Consider the following 18,032-nt stretch of genomic DNA (forward strand, 5'->3'; position numbering starts at 1 on the left):
CTCTTGTCTTGTATTAATCAATTCCAGTGAAAAAGTGACGCTCATTTGATTGATAAAATGTATAGGCTTAATAAGCAAAGGCTTCAGCCTATACCTTTTTCGGTTATTATGTATAACTTTATTTGTTATAAAAAATTGTCTGTGAGGACCGAAATAAATCTTAAATCTTAAATCTTAAATCTTATTATGGAGATAGATGTTTAAAGTAGTGCTTAGTAGTAAACAATGGGCTGAGTCATGGTGATATTGATCTGTAAGTGTAGGAAAGTGGAACGGACCTGCATCAGAGCCACAGTAGACAGTGAGTGGGATGGCAGGGGGTTGAACAGTTTATTGGGTAGAGAGTAATGAACTGGCAACATATCAGCGGTTACGGTATATCCGGAGCACATTCGCTTACTGGAAACTTGGAATCCTGACCTCTTTAACTTAATGAAAACTAAGTATTTTATTTTTAATGAATAATGTCATCCTATCAGAAATAAAGAGTGGGCCAATCACCTTGTTGATTATTTACACTACCGTTCAAAAGTTTGGGCTTAGTAAGATTTAAAAACAAATAAATAATAATTAATGCTTTTGAGCAACTGTTTTCAACATTTTTAATATTAAGAAATGTTTGAGGACAAAATCTGCATATTAGAATGATTTCTGAAGGATCATGTGACATTGAAGACTGCAGTAATGATAGATAGATAGATAGATAGATAGATAGATAGATAGATAGATAGATAGATAGATAGATAGATAGATAGATAGATAGATAGATAGATAGATAGATAGATAGATCATGACAGACATATAGATAGAACAACAGACAGACAGAACGATAGACAGATAGATAGAAGGTATGTGGCACATATCTCTCAAGAGCAAAATGGACCTTATCCTGTTCTTTTCTCTCCTGTCCTCTTCAACTCTCTTCTGTGTGTGTGTGTGTGTCTATGTGTGTGTGTGGGCTGAAGGGTTGTTTTGCATTTCAGAGCCTTTTTCTGAAACCCTCTTTATGTCAGAGCACAAGGACATGAGGTAGCGTGGGTCCTTGCAGCTAATTGGCCTGTCCTTCTCTTACAACTTTCTCTAACACTCTCAGAAAATAAATAACTAATGCACCCCTTGGTAGTCTCATTAGCTCCCTGCAAATCTCCCTTCATAACCTCCCTCTCTCTGACGCACACGCTCCATCCCTTCTCTTTATCTTATTCTGTAAGTGCACCCATGAATAAATCTGGTGTCCGTTGAGTCAGTGGGCCACAATAGTCTCTCTTTGAAGGCGGTATATAGGACTGGCAGCGCATTGTCTTTCCCAAACAATGGCCACTTTAGCGTGTTACCTCTGAGGGCTGCGTTAGCCATATGGCTGCCTCCGTTGTGCCAAGGAAAGCACGTTGGTCTTGTTGTGAGAGAAGCTGATTTGGAGCGTGCTTTTACTGAGAATAGCCCTGTACACTTATCTCTCTCCCTCCTTCTCTCTTTTCCTTCGGAAAGAACAAAAACCTCCCCCTGTGCACATTAAGAGAGTTCTTGAAGTGTTTCCAAGCAGCCATTTAGATTTTAAATGGTCTCTTCTTAGACAATACACAATGGAACATCTATGGCAGAATTGGCAGGCCCGGCACTAAGCCATTGAATGACATTTGACCCATAGGACACGATCTGGAACGTTCTACCTAACTTGGGATGTCACCGGTTTCAGGACAGCTGAATTGTGAAAGATGAATGCAACCAAAACCAATGCCAAACTCAAAAGAAAAGGAATAGTGAAAAAAGTACAGAAAGACCAAAAATGAACAATGAACAATCCAGACAACTAGCTCTAAATAAAATGCAGGTATGGGACAAAACTCAACTAAGGTTACGCTTTATTTTGATGGTCCCCTTTAGACATTCTGTTGACTACATGTCAACTAACTCTTACCCCCGGTTTCACAGACAAGATATCTTAAAATACATATCTTAAAATATGTCAGTGCCATTGTTTTGTCTCAATATGCACACCAGTAATGTTTTTTTTTTTTTTTTTTTAAGGCATGTTTATAAAAGCTACTTAAATGCCCTAATTGAACTCAGGCCTAATCCTGGCTTAGTCTAAGCCCTGTCTGTGAAACTGGGCCTTAGAGTATTAGTTGAGTATTAGTAGACTGTTAGAGGTAGGGTTAAAGTTAGTAGAATAAGTGGTTAGGATTAAGTTGACATACACTTGCAAATGTTCTGCAAAAAACTCAGTATAATGTTTTGGGGGAGCATCACAATAAAGTGTTAGTAGATATTAAGCAGACTTCCTTCTAATACACTACTAAAACTCTAATAAAAGAGTATTAGTAGTGTATTAGATGTAGGTTCAATGCTACTTATAGTCAATTGAATGTCTAAATTGGACTATCAAAATAAAGCATTACCCAACAAGGGAATGGGGACTGGTCACATTTACAATTTTTGGAAAATAAAATGCTGAATAAAATCTAAGCCATATCTAGGGACGAAGATAACTTTGAGACTCATTTGACATTGTCTTGATCATTATCTCTCTAATGGTGCCTGCTGACCACAGATTTGGATATATCACCTCTCTCTGGTCCAACTGAATCAATAGACCACAAAAACCTTTTGACTTCTTGCTAGGGCATTGCAATGTGCGGTTGCTAGGGTATTCTAAATGGTCTTTGGTTGCATTGCTATGCGGTTTCCTGGTTGTTGTAAGTGGTTGCTAAGGCATTACTATCAGAGGTGGGTTGTAACAAAGTACATTTGCATTGTTACATTTACTTGATTTGTTTCTTTTGTGGAAAATTAGATTTAAATGTGGGTACATTCTTTTTAACTCGAGTACATTTCTAATGAAAAAAACTGTACCTTTACTTTGTTACGCAATGTTTTTCAAATCCTTAACTGTACATATGAGCATTCACCACTAAATATTAAAAGAAGTCAAAAAGATAAACACTTTGTTTGAAGAAAAGTTTGTGTGCATGGTCTATCGATTCAGTTAGACAAGAGAAAGGCCATAGATTCAATTGTGGTCAGCAGACTTCCATTAGTGAGATAATGTTCATGACAGTCAAACAAGTCCACTCTTAAGACTCCATATTCTTGTCCTTAAATACAGCCAAATGATGTAAGTCTATAAGGGTGTGTTGTTCACAGTTGCAGTTTGGTTCTTCTGGTCCAGACCAAAAAAGAAAATGATACATTTAGTCCTTGTTTCACTTAATGTTCACACTGTCATTTTTAACACCGAACCTAAAGATACAAAACAAAACAAATCAAAAACTGCTTTTATATATATATATATATATATATTTTTTTTTTTTTGCAAGATGTTGATCCAGGAATATATGTGAAATCACGTTCACAACACTGTCAAGCTGCATGATTTGTCACAAACAATATATGCTACACAGCCATTCAGAGTTTAACATGCTTACAGCTGCTGAATATCCTCTGTCTCGGGAGAATTGATTGTGTGACTGTTCAAGATTAATCACAGATGCGGCATGATAAAATATCACGTTAATCATGGCATGCAGATCAGTTGCTGCTAACATGCTAATGCGTGGAAATGTGAGATGCTCACGTGCTGAACCCTCGATAATATGCTCCATGGCTCTGTGAAATATCTCAGATGCTGAGATGATGCCAAAGGGAAGTCTTGAGGAAGCAGTATCTGCCAAAAGGTGTATTAAAGGTGCAATATTTGGTGCTGTTTTCATCCAATTTTAGCTGCCAGAAACCTTGTGATGCATCAAGTTTTGAGAAATATCTGGCACCCGCCATCTCACTTGTGATTTCTTCACGCTTGGGTATCTGATAATGCTCACGCCTAATGTTCTCATTCAGATCCTTTGGGTCCATACATATTCTCAAGTCGCCATTCTTTTTCTTTGCGCACACCATGGAGTTGACCCAGTCGGTTGGTTCTTCAATGTTCTTTATCACACCCAGCATCGTCATCCTGTCCAGTTCCTTTTTTAAATGGTCTCTCAGCGGTGCTGGAACTGTTTGTGCAGCATGCACAACTGGTTGTGTATTTAACTTGTTACCTTGCACAAAGACCTCTAAAAACATCTTCATAGTTCTGTGTTATAGAGTCAAGTGTCACTTGGTGTACTTGCAGCTGTGTTGATGCAAAACACTCTTTTCACCAGCCCCATGTCCTCACAGGCTTTATCACCCAGTAGGGAATCAAGGTCCTCAGCAACGACAGAGAAGAATAGGTGGTGTACTTTTTCTTTTACCATCACTTTCAGCCTGCATGTACCTAAACACTCTATTTTCTGTCCATTGTAGTCTTTCAACTCTGTCATTTCGTTGTGTATTTTTGTTTTCTCTTTCATCACTTCAATGTCAGATGTGCTGATCAGGTTTGCCTTTGCACCAGTGTCCAGTTTCATTGTTATTATAGTCCCATTTATCTCCAATGGTGCTGTCCACTTACCCTCTCTGACAGCATTGACTTGTTTTTCTGTCTAATCTTCACAGTTAACCATGCCAACAAAGAATGTTTCACACAGATCTGTGTCCTCCACTATGTTTATAGATTTTCTATTCTTCTCCTCTTTTCTTTTTGTGAAACACTGCTTTGCAAAATGGTTCTTGCCCCGGCAATTAGAGCATAGTTTACCATAAGCTGGACACTGTTTTGGCTTATGCTGCAAACCGCAGCGTTTGCAATTAAATGCTTGTCCGTCTGTTTGCCGTGCAGGTCGGGTCTGCGTGCTTCTCCTTCCTTCACTGGAGACAGCACCGACAGCCGCGTCATCACTTTCTCTGACGCTCGCCGCCATCTCGCTGAATGTCCCTCACATGCATTTGCGAGAGCTCACTTGCCTGGCAGATCTTGATAGCCCCTTCCAGCGTCAGCTCCGTTTCCCTCAGTAGCCTTTCTCTGACTTTTTTATCCTCCACACCAAACACGATCTGGTCTCTGAGCATGGAGTCCCTCAGTGTAGCAAAATTGCATGACTGTGCTTTAAGCTTCAGGTCGGTCAGAAAGTTATCTAAAGGTTCGCACTGTTGGTGCACTCGTGAGCGAAAAACATATCTCTCATATGTCTCGTTCTTTTTCGGAGAGCAGTGGGCATCAAACTTCTCAAGCACTTTATCCAGCTTATCTTTGTCATCAGCATTATAACTAATGATCTTCGCAACAGAAGTGAATCAATCAATCAAAACTAACTTTAGCTGGACATAACTTTACCCTAGAGCTGCTGTAAAGCCAAAACAATCTCTGTTACTGTAATTTCCTATTACCACTGTAAAGCTGCTTTGAAACAATTCATATTGTTAAAAGCGCTATTTAAATGAAGGTGACTTGACTTGACATTATCATATACGAAGGTATTGTACACTTCTATGGCTTGAGGGCCTGCTATAGTTAGCAGTAACGCTACCTTCCTTGTGTCCGGCTTCGTCTCTAGGCCCATGGCCGCAATATACAGCTGAAACTGCTGCTTGAAGGTGCGCCAATTGCTGTCGACATTCTTTGTTGGTTTTTGTCCTTGTTAGCCCGGTGGCTTCAATGAATCCATGTCGCTTTTCACAATGCACCCCGTTTTGGTTTCACTCCTGGTACCATGTTTTGTTCATTGTTGTGCATGAAATATAACTGCATCTTTTCTTGAACATTTCTCCTCTCATGCTGGTAGGTTGACAACCACCACTACTGACCCCCTCTGTTACATAATTACAACTAATCATCACACCGACGGCGTCAGATGAGAGCCAACGGTGCCCAATGGCCGATCGTCAGCTTGGTGTGTCCCGGGCTTAAGGAGGACCCACCCCACAGCCACTCCATTATATTGAAACTCAAATATCACAGGATATATTTTTGAAATAGTCAAGATGACCTCTAAATGCAAATATGTTTTTGTCAGTCATGGTTTATGCATGCTGTGATTGCCATATGATTATTTAAGTTACTGATTGATTATTTTCTTGCTTTTTGTAGCATGACCAGACATTATCCGCATTTACTCACTATTATGTAACTTTTCTTCTATCTAAAAAGGTCTGTCAAACTAAAAAAAAAAAGAAAAGAAAAGAAAAAAAGCATAAAATCATTCAAACTATTGATTGATTATTTGCATGCTTTTTGTAATTTGATCAGGCATTATCAGCATTTACTCACCCTTATTCCATGCAAGAATATCCGGCCCACTCTTTTCAGTATAATGAAAGTGAATGAGGTCTGTCAAACTGGAAACATTTAAATTATATTTACTATATTGTGTAGGTTTCACATTATTTTAAGGTGACATATTTACATTGTACTTACTCAAATAAGTACTGAGTAATATAGTTAACTTACTATAGAGTTATGCTTATGGGTTGGGGTTACACTTTATTTGAAGGTGCCTTTGTTACACTGTAATTATACATTTAAGTACTGAGTAATATTAAGTAACTACATGTATTTACTATAGGGTAAGGGTTAGGTTTAGGGTTAGTTGCATGTAATTATGAATCATTTTTAGTTATTAGGCTACTATAGTATTTTTTTTTATTTTTAAAACCTTTATTTTTACAGGCAAGTCATTAAGAACAAGTTCTTATTTACAATGGCGGCCTGACAAGTGGAATAACCACTTAGGGAAAGGGAAAGAGGGCTAAAATAAATACATTAAATACATACAAGATACAGTTTAAAACACAGCTGGTTATAAGTGTCTGTTGTCTACTGTGTTAAGTGTACGGGTACATAGAAGTGATAGTGGGTGATAAAAAATAATAACTATGTAGAGAAGCAACTGCATATATCCGTGAACAAGGATGATATAATAGTTTTGAAGGATGCAGCTGAAATGAATGTCTCCAGTTTGAGAATATTTTGCAGAGCGTTCCAATCGCGAGCGGCAGCAGACTGAAAAGATGCAAGACCAAAGGCAGAGTTGGTTTTGGGAACGCTTAATTGAAGATGAAGTGAGGACCGGGTATTATATGTGACAGGCTTTGGCTGCAGCAGGTGACCTAAGTAAGGAGGTGAACGCCCGAGAAGGGTCTTGTAAATGAAGGTGAACCAATGAATTTTTCGGCGATTGTGAAGGGAGGGCCAGTTGACAGAAGAATATAGTGCGCAGTGATGTGTATTGAAAGGAGCATTTGTAGCAAACCTGATAGCGGAATGGTAAAGAGTGTCAAGTTTTGATAGAGTGGACTTGCAAGCAACCCTATATATAGTGTCTCCATAGTCTAACATGGGTAGAATGGTCATTTGAATAAGAGTAAGTTTGGCAGAAGTAGTGAAAGAAGAGCGGTTTCTGTAAAGAAAACCAAGCTTGGCCTTGACCTTAGATTGCAACTTTGATATGTGGATGGAGAAAGAAAGTGACGTTTCCAACCAGATGCCCAAGTACTTATATGCAGTGACTTGTTCTAGAATAGTCCCATTGCAGGTGGTGATGTTAAGGGCAGGAGGTGGCATAGTACCCTTACGGTAAAACCACATGATTTTTGTTTTGGAGGTATTGAGAGTGAGTTTGAGTTGTGTGAAGGACTGCTGTAGTTGGAAAAAGCTATCTTGCAGGATAGCCTGAACAGCATCTGGGGAAGAACCTGTGGCATAAAGGATTGTATCATCAGCATATAAGTGAATGAGGGAATTACCAACTCCCTGGGGAATGTTATTAATATAAATTGAGAAAAGTGTAGGGCCAAGGATGGAGCCTTGGGGGACACCCCTGGTGACCGGGAGGGAGTGGGAGAAAAGGTTTTCAAATTTTACACGTTGAACCCGGTGAGAGAGATAATTTGAAAACCAAACCAGTGAGTGATCAGTGACACCAATGCTGCTAAGTCTGTGGATGAGTGTGTTGTGGTCCACGGAGTCAAAAGCCTTTGCAAGATCAATAAATATAGCAGCACAGTGTTGTTTGTTATCTAACGCGGATGTAATGTCATTGAGCACTTTAGTGGTAGCTGTAACACAACCTGAACAGTATGTACTGTAACTAGTAACGGTATGTAACATTATGTAACAATGACACAGTAATATAAAGTGTTACCAGGTTTGGTTTAGTGTTAGTTACTTGTACTAGCTAAAGTAATAAGAGTAAATTATGCATAATTACATGTAGTTGCGTGTAACTACGTCACCTTAAAATAGTGTTACTGCACTTTCTAAGTTTTCTGAAGTCATACAAAAGATTTGTTTAGAAAAAAAAAAGACCAAAATCTACCTTGTTAATCACTGTTTTTACCCTTCTGTGAGTCTGTTGACCACTGGAAACTGGATCATTAATTCACTGAGTTGAACTGAAAAAAACAAATCAGTTTAATTTGGGGAAATAATCATTCAGACCAGTTTTGAGAACATGATAAACCGATTAACAGAAAATATTTGTTCATGAATCAGACATTGCTACTTCTTTCATCAACTCACCAAGGAGAGCTAGGACTTGGTGCAAAATATTTCTTATTATGTTATAATGAGTACAGAAATATAAAAGTGCTCATCTGTCCATCAGTCTGAGACTCTGGGATAGGCTCCAGCATTCCCACGACCCTACATAGGACAAGGAGTTTGAGAAATAGATGGACTATAAAAGTTAATAATAATAATTCTGCACTTTTTTGTCATTATGCTTCACAGCTTCAGTCCTTATATACTTCTATTATAATTAAATTATTTTATTATTAAATTATTATTATTCGTTTTTTTTTTTTGTTTGTTTTTTTGAAGAGTACGGGCTAGTGCTAGTGCTACACAGAAGAGTAAATAATGACAATTTTCATTTTATTAATAATAGTATTATTAACAAGTTACTAGATGCATGACTGTGTAATACTGTCACTGAAAGCACAATGAAAAGCACTATGAAACTATGAGTCTGAATAACTTGGCATGAAAGCCATTTCTACCTCAAACTGAACCCTTATTTAGGCAAGGCAAGGCAAATTTATTCATATAGCACATTTCATACACTATGCATTCAATAGATTGAGATTGAGAAAAAATACATTCATAAACAGAGACAGCAAGATTAATTTCTCTAGAAAGATCTCTCATTCTGCACAGCCTGTCATGCATTAAAGGTTAGTGGCTCCCCAGTTAATTTTGCCAAGTCTCCTGCACTGAGACGCAGGAACTTCTGACACAGAAATAATTGGGAGTGCGGTAAGTCCGCTGAGAGGTTTGGCCAAGGTCTGCCGCCTTCCAGGATGCCTTTCTTATAAACAACATTTTTTTTTTTTCCAGAACACAGAGCTCACTTCCCGTTTGCTGCTGGAGAGTGAGTCAGATCAATGATGACACGAGCGACCGTCTGCCAAGCAGAACTCAACCGCATCTGTCAGCCGCAGATTTTTACCCCGGGCGTACAGACCAGGAGCATCTATTTGGTACTTTAATGAGCCCGGCCTGCCGTAATGGGACATCGAGAGGTTCAGGCTGATCTCTAAAATTAATTTAAATTTCTCTGCTAACAGAGCTCAAACTTAATCAGGTTCCCAGGAGTGTATGCTTTTATGGATTTCCAATGAGAGGCAAAGGGTGTTCTGGGAAAGATGAAGATGCATATCTCACTGTCCTGCTCTCTAGGGGTCATTTAAAAGGATGGCCGATGAGGTATTCTTTCCCTTCATAATTTTTTTAATGGCATCCATGCTCTTCTTAGAGATATGAAGAAGATGAAAGAGATAGACATTTACACACTTCCAAAACTTTCTTTCTTCTGTGGAACACAAAATATTACTTCAAAACAACATTAAAGCCCATTGATATTCACTAAAAAAAACGCTGAAGCTTTGTTTCAAATATCTTTTGATTTTCACAGAAAAAAGTAATAGGTTTGGCAAGACCTGTAGAATTAAATGTGAATGTAAATGAACATAATAACAAAGTTATTAGACCAACGTAACTGTTGTTTATCTGCTAATGTGTATAACACGCAATGCACAAAAAATTCCTTTCATAGAGTAGAATAGGCTATTTTTAATCACTGCATGAATGCTAAAAGAGGTTGACAGTAGAAATGCATGCATTTTTAAATGTCAGAATGCATTAAGGAAATTGTTTTGGGCAAAAATGCAGCAAAAAAAAAAAAAAATTCCAGGAAGGATAATGTTTGCCTCCATTCACCTTATACTCCATTGTGTGTGTATATATATATATATATATATATATATATATATATATATATATATATATATATATATATATATATATTAGTTATTTTTTAAGCACTTTCTATGCACTATTTATTTCCTGAAGTTCTCCAGCCCTTCTTTCTTTCTCTCTCTCGCTCACTACATCTTGTTGTAGACACCATCCATGTTTCTCTGCCCTTTGTCACTCTCTATTACCACTAGACACACATCTCAACCTCCCACGCCAGATAGAAGACACTCTCTGCATGCTAACATGACTACTTCACTAAGGCCGAGAGTTAACTGTCATTTTTGTCTCATCCTAATTTGCTAAAGCCTTTAAAACACATTCTTATTGATTAAACACATAGTGTAATGATTAATTTAAAACCAATTAGCTATCTTTCATTAATGGGAACTCAAACTAAGCTATGTGGGGTCAATATTTGGATAAAGTCAATGACAATCTGACGTATGTGATTACCCATGAAAAAATAGCAACCCTCCTGCCCCTGTTTTACATGCGATAAAAGCTGACATTTGACAGGAAACGTCGCTTTAAAAGGGTGAACGTATGGAGAAGTGGATTTACTGACTGTCTTCCCTATATTTAGACATTTTTAAATATTCAATTCCCTCTGCATGTTTTAATATCAAGGTATTCGAATAAAATTACGGGGTGTGTGTTCGGCTCGGCACTTATTGGAATGCGTGAACCCCTGGCAGTGACAGCAGGTAGTTCTGCCTGAGTGATCAGATGAACAGAACCCATCTGTACCACCTCATCATACATACTGTCCTCACGGAGAACCTCCCGTACACAAGGTCAAACTCGCAAACACACAGAGTTGGTGGTTCAAAGTTTCAAGTTCAAAGCCTGTGATGGCAACTGACAAATATTCATTTTTGTTTTATGTACTCTCTACAGTCATTTCCTCAAATAATTCATTTATTGTTTATTTGTTTATTTATTTGGATTATTGGCAAAAGTGCGAGCATAAATGATGCAAAGCACACATCATTAGTTTGAATATCGAATATTTTAGTAATTTCTCCAGTAAACAGGACCTAAAATATATAAAAAAAATTAAAATTAAAAAAAGATTGTCCATTCATTGTCACAATTCAAGATTCTGCAAGGTAATACTACATTTTCATGTGCTTATCTCTTATTCTAAACATATTGACGTTATTTCATGCAACACAACACAATGCACTCAAACGCATCACTGAGAGCCAGAGAATGAGAAAAAGAGGGTGAGAGAGAGAGGAAAAAAGAGAAATTGAGATTGTTGGTTGTAGGTGGAAAGCCCTTAAAAGACAAAAAAACCAACAAAAAAAATCCCATCAGCAGAGAGACAGATGATTCCACATCGCTCTCTGAGGGCCGAGAGATCTTTTTTAATGTGGAGCCCAGCTGCTCCCAGTAATGGAGTTTAATGACTCACTCCTGTCCTTTTTATTATATTTTCTTTGCTAAAGCTAAACTCCACCTGTCCGACTGCACACACACACACGTTGTGTTTTCATGTTTTATGGGGACTTTTCTATAGACATAATAATGTTTATACTGTACAAACTGCATATTCTGTCCCCAACCCTACCCCTAAACCTACCCGTGACAGAAAATTTTCTGCATTTTTACATTTGTATGATTTATAAGCTGTTTTCTTCATGGGGTCCAAAAAATGTACCCACAAGAACAAGACATTTTCTCCCAATAATGTAGGGTTTACCAGGCCACACATCCAAGCTTTTTGTTAACCATTTGAAGGAAAACCACCAGTGAAAAAATATTTGAATTATTATAAAAAATAAAAGGGCAAGTTTGCAATAGAACAAAAGCTAAACTACGAAACTACATTATTAAAAAATAATAATGAATAAATAAATAAATTACAGAGATAAATACCATTGCTAACCAATCAGTTTGCTTTTTCCCTTTTTTTTCCCTTTTTTTTTTTACAATAAACAAAAACTATTGATATTTAAAAATAATAATAATAATAAAAAATACAAATATAAATTTATCAAATCTGACTGGTCATAGGAGTAAAACACAGCAACATCTAATTTTCCTGTATCAATGTTTTTTTTTTTTTTTATATATATATATATGGATATTTCAGGGAAAAGGGACTGACCATCATTCAAAGTAAGTCCGTGAGAAGGCGAAATGATCAATAGCATCAGGTCAGCGAACCCACACCCAATTATTTCTTTTCAACTGAAATTCAAACTCAGAAAGCACTAAACATATAATTGCACAAAACACTTAAAGGATTAGTTCACCCCAACATGAAAATTTCCTAATAATTTACTCACCCCAATGCCATCCAAGATATCCATGTCTTTCTTTCCTCAGTGGGAGAGAAATTATGTTTTTTGAGGAAACCATTTCTGGATTTTTCTTCTAATGGACTTCATTGTTTACCATCATTTTTAAAAGTCTTTGAAGTGTTTAAACGGGCTGTACGCGATCACAGCTGAAGATGAGGTTGTTATCTAGCGAAACGATAGGTCATTTTCAAACCTTCAATAGTTCGCAAATCAAACCTTCAATAGTTCACTTTTTACCTTCAATAGTTCGGATTGAGCTGATCAACAAACGGATAGGGAACTACGTCATCACGTTGAAAGGTCACGCCGGCGTCGGTAGAAGTACCGCCCCACTGTTTACAATGAGACCGTACGTAGGAGGATAGTTCAAATAGTATTGTTTGCTATTATATAGTAATAGTATTCAGTGAATATGAATATGAATAGTATATGAATAACATTCTGATGAATAAGAATAGTAGTAGTTCAAATAGTATTGCCGGCGCCGGCGTGACCTTTCAACGTGATGACGTAGTTCCCTGTCCGTTTGTTGATCAGCTCAATCCGAACTATTGAAGGTAAAAAGTCTATAAATTATATATATATTTTTTTTTAAATGACCTATCGTTTCGCTAGATAACAACCTCTTCTTCAGCTGTGATCGCGTACAGCCCGTTTAAACACTTCGAAGACTTTTGAAACTGCATTGATTTGGACTTAAAAACAATGGTAACCATTGAAGTCCATTGTTAGAAGAAAAATAAAACTCAAAAAACATAATTTCTCTCCCACTGAGGAAAGAAAGACATGGATATCTTGGATGGGATTGGGGTGAGTAAATTATTAGGAAATTTTCATTTTGGGGTGAACTAATCCTTTAAATCAAATGCAAGTGAAGAAGAAGGGAGTAAAATATTGCAATATATCAGTTTAAATAACTACACTAAAAATATAGCCCCACTGATTAATATCTCACAGAAATGTGTAATGAGAATAAAACATCAGAAACACTTTACAATAAGCTTTCATTTGTCAACATCAGTTAACATTAGCTAAGATAAACAATACATCTACAGCATTTATTAATCTTAGTTAATGCTAATGTTAGTTAATAATTTTTAAGCTGTATCTGTTAACATTAGTAAATGCTAAATTAGTACAATTTGTAAATTAGTTTGTGAACTCACATAATAAACATACATTGTTTTTATAACATTAACAAAGTTTAATAAATCAATCTCTTTCAGTTGACTATACTAGCCTGCGAAAGCACACATTAGCATGTGATAAAAAAATAAATAAATGTATGACTGGTATCAGCCAGAAGTGCAAGATAAAGGTAACAAGTTATTGCACCAGCATTTACACAAAAAATTAGGGTTGCCAGGTCTGTACAACAAAAGTAGCCCAATGGCCAGTCAAAAGTAGACCATTGCGATTTTCTCCGTCGGGTGGCTGAATTCTTCACTGAATTTGTGTGTCTGGGGGGTGTTTTCGGGGGGTGGAAATCAACCCCATGGGGAAATAAGCGGCAAAAACTTAAAAGTAGGCCAATTCCGCAGGGGACCTGTGGACTTGGCAACCCTGCAATAATTGCTCTTTTAAAAAAGCCACATATTATCTTTACATATCCATCTTCAACCTGAGCACAAGATGCACTCTTCAACACAATGGCAACTCCCAAAAAAACAACATAACAGAAACTCTTCTAAATCCCAACATAACAGAACATTAATCACCCAAGTTTCCCCCATCTTGCTCAAAAACACATTAAATAACACTTAATTTCAACATTTACTCTCCCCATCCAGTCACATGCAAAGCATGCAGGGAACTAGAAATCCTCTGCCCAGTGTCAGATAATGGCAACAAAAGATATTATTAAATTTCCATTTTGCAAATTTAGTTTTGACAAAATGTTTAAGAATGCATCTGCTTTAGCTCAAATCTCTATCACAACATTGTAATTCCACTTTTCGAAATGACCCCATATAAATCCCAGTGTGAGAAAAGTCCAAAAGTTTCTGTGGTCTAACTTAATTATAGAAGCTAGAGGTTGTGGATCCAGACCTGTGCTCTGATCTCTGAGTGTATTATGACTGCACGGTTTCTCAGAATAGTGAGAAGAAGCTGTGTGCACTCCATCTGCCTTTTAACCCTTTGCTCAGGGTTAAAAAACTTTACAGATGCTTTTATCATGTTGTAACTTTCCCCCAGAAATCAATAAGAGCTGAAACAGTCAGAGAGCCAATGAAATGAGAGAGAGCAGAAGAAGAGATGTTATGGTTGATGCGTGAGTGGTATAACAGGGTTGTGTATGTGCACAGGATAACGCCCGTTATATCACACATACTGTGTGTATGTATATATGAATGTGTATATATTTTTGTTTAAATATGATAAAAAGTAAATTATTATTTGTATAATATTTTTAGTAATAGTGCAGTTTTCATAGTCGGGATTCCTGTCTTGTTTTCACCGGACTAATATGTTTCTGTTCCTGTTGTTTGTGTGTTCAGTTCTTGTTTGCTCTGTCCCTTGATAACTGTCGACAGTTAAATAAATCAGACTGAACATGACATACATCTCCATAATCTCACCATTCTTAAAGAATCCAGAACAACTTATAAAACATACATGTTTATACCCACAATATTGTTACCTTCTAAAGGGCTGCAATGAAGTATAGTGTCCAATCCAATGTGCAAATGAAATCTATACATCTTAGAGTCAGAATCCATCCATGAGCAGTGAGAAATAAAGTGTTTGGAAATAAAGAGGACAGGTCAGGTCACTGAGTCTTGTTTACCTGTTTGGTTTGAGCTTCAACGTAATGCCTGTGTTGACGTCTAGTGTGTTTTATATAAAAGTATATCTGTGTGTGTTTGTGCACGTGCGTGTCAACACCCCTTGACCTTGCACACACAGTGTAAAAATCCAGATAAAAATCAACCTCAGTCACATACACACTGACAGCTAATCTCATTCCCAGCTGTCATGCTTCATAATTATTATCTCTATGAACTGACTGAGTTGCGGGTGAGCCAAAATGGGGCTCTGTGGGTGGGGAGATGCGATCGATCGGCAGCAATCGGACCGTCAATAATGAAACTGTGCAGTGTAGGAGGCCATGTTGCATCTCTGTAGGTGTCTGAAAACTGCTGCGGAGGGCTGTGTCTGATCTTCATGGCAAAGAGAAAGGGAGAACAAACTGTCTTTAATGAGGGCAGATGCATGACCTTACACACATATACACTTTTATGATTATACAGGAACAAATAAAAGTCTGAGGAGTGATTGAAAACACAGTGGTGTCACTTTCAGTTAAAGGGTGGAAAATGTGCTCCCCTGTAAAGCAGAAGCCCATCAGAGAGAACAAGGCTTTGTTCAGAATGGAAAACTTGCACACTGCACAGTATACTGTATACTGCCTACTATAGTGTTGTAAGACCACCTAAACTCAGTGGTTGACCCGTAAAAATCCTGTAAAGACACGTGACATCGCTGTGACTTTTTTTGACACAATCCCTAATTTTTTGATAACAAAAGAAATTAAAGAAATATGTTGTTGTATGCATTTGAAGCAGGAAGTCTTAAATCCAATCACATTAATGATGTTAACAAAAAAATGCAGCAGCAATTTAGTGCTATCCCCACAGTTGTGGTCTTGACTGGTCTTGAAATAAAATCCCAAATTCGCTTAGTCTGCGACCGAGACAAGGCCGGGTAACAAATGTGGTCGAGACCAAGACCTTAAACGTACAGTATGTAATTTTTTCGCCGCTAGGGGTCGCTAACCTCTTACAATAACAAAGGCGTAGTTTGATGACGCAACATTTGCTAAGAATTATGGATCTTGTCGTCAACGTCAAGCCGACCGACCTAATAATGTTTATGGATGAGTGAATACATCAATGTTTTTATCATGACTGTGATATGAAGCAGTTCGGGATTGCTAAGAGACAGCTATCAGCTCCACACGCGACGCGAGTCCCGCGGATATAAAAGGAATAAGGACATTTCATTCTACCGAACTACACGCAAGTGCAGAATTACTTCTCACAGGTCAGTTTATTAGACAAATTAAACTTGTGAGGTAACGCAGCGCTGTTTCACTTGGTCTAACATTACACTATCACACTAAACTGCATTTAAATGTAGTTGAAATGTGTGTTAGTTTGTCTGTATGAGACTAGCAGTAAGCTAGATCAACATTAGAATAACATACAGATCATATTCTAACATTTTATCATTGTTGAACTATATAACATTGATTAGTTTTATGTAAATGTGCTCACCTGTTTAATAAAGTACATGTAGGAACGGTCGAAGTCTCGGACGTGGAGGGACAACGCGGATATGACGACATTGACAGCGACAAAACGGAAATAAAGAAACGGGACGTGTCTTTGAATTAAATTACAAATTGAAAGTTGTTGGAAACAGTCGGGATAATGTAAGCACACAACTAAAAAAATTTTTTTTTAATTCAAAAAAGTTACATATTGTGCCTTTAAAAAAAAAAAAAGGTCCCAAGACCAAGACCAGTCTTGAGTACTACAACACTATCCTAATGTTTAAAAATAGTGTGTGAATGCAATGACAAACTGTATTGTGTTATGCGGTAGTCACATGAGTTAAATTGATGTCATTGTGGAAATGATTATTTTATTTTTTTCTGATCGTGACATTGCACTGGTTTGGGAAATGAATGACTGAATTAATTAATCAATTAATGAAATAACACTGATGTCCAGTTGTAATCTGAGAAATGAATAGTTATTCTGCATTAATCCAATCAAAAATACAGTCAAGGAGGAGATATTTAACATTTTATTGACCCCAAAACAATTTACTCCATTTACTCACCTTTATTTTGCTCCAAATCCATATGACTTGCCAATATGAATGGAAGTGAATTGACACTGTTGAGCACCAAACCTGACAATCATAATACAATAAAAGCTGTCAGTACGTAGCCATATGGTAAAAGATAATAATATGGAATGTGATAGCCTTGTCTCTCTCGGTACTCATGGAAATTCAACAAATACAAAGAGATAAAAACTTACAATTGCAAATTATACAGTCTGAATTGCAAGATCTAAATTCACAATTACAGGAAAAAAAAAAAGTATTTTTTTATTATGGGTGAACTATTCTTTTAAAAGTAAAACACAATTGATATTGGTTCTGTTCAAATGCCATGCTGGCAATAAAAGGTGGGATACAATACAGAGTGCTATGGTTGTATAATGCATATGTGTTAAAAGTAGATGGTCATCTGGGTTTTCCCGTGCATGGACATTTGCAAAAATAGTGAGTAGTATAATAGTATATGTCTCTCTACAAGTCCAGAGAGAGATAATGGCCTGTCGAGGTCATTTGAAGAACACACTCATCTTCCCTATCAAACATTACAGCACTTTCTATTAAATTACACTGAGTGGATCAGAGATTTCTGCTGGGCCATTCACAGCCATAACTTTTAATTTTCCTTTGAAATTCAATCAATTAAGACATCCACAGTCCTGATGGAGAAATATCTCTTATCCTGTCTCATTAAAGTTGTCATAAGAGGAATGAGAATGTCTGTTTTGAGTTTCTCATCTCTCTCTCTCTCTCTC

The sequence above is a fragment of the Rutilus rutilus genome (assembly GCF_951802725.1).
Source record: "Rutilus rutilus genome assembly, chromosome: 6".
In the NCBI taxonomy this organism is placed as follows: domain Eukaryota; kingdom Metazoa; phylum Chordata; class Actinopteri; order Cypriniformes; family Leuciscidae; genus Rutilus; species Rutilus rutilus.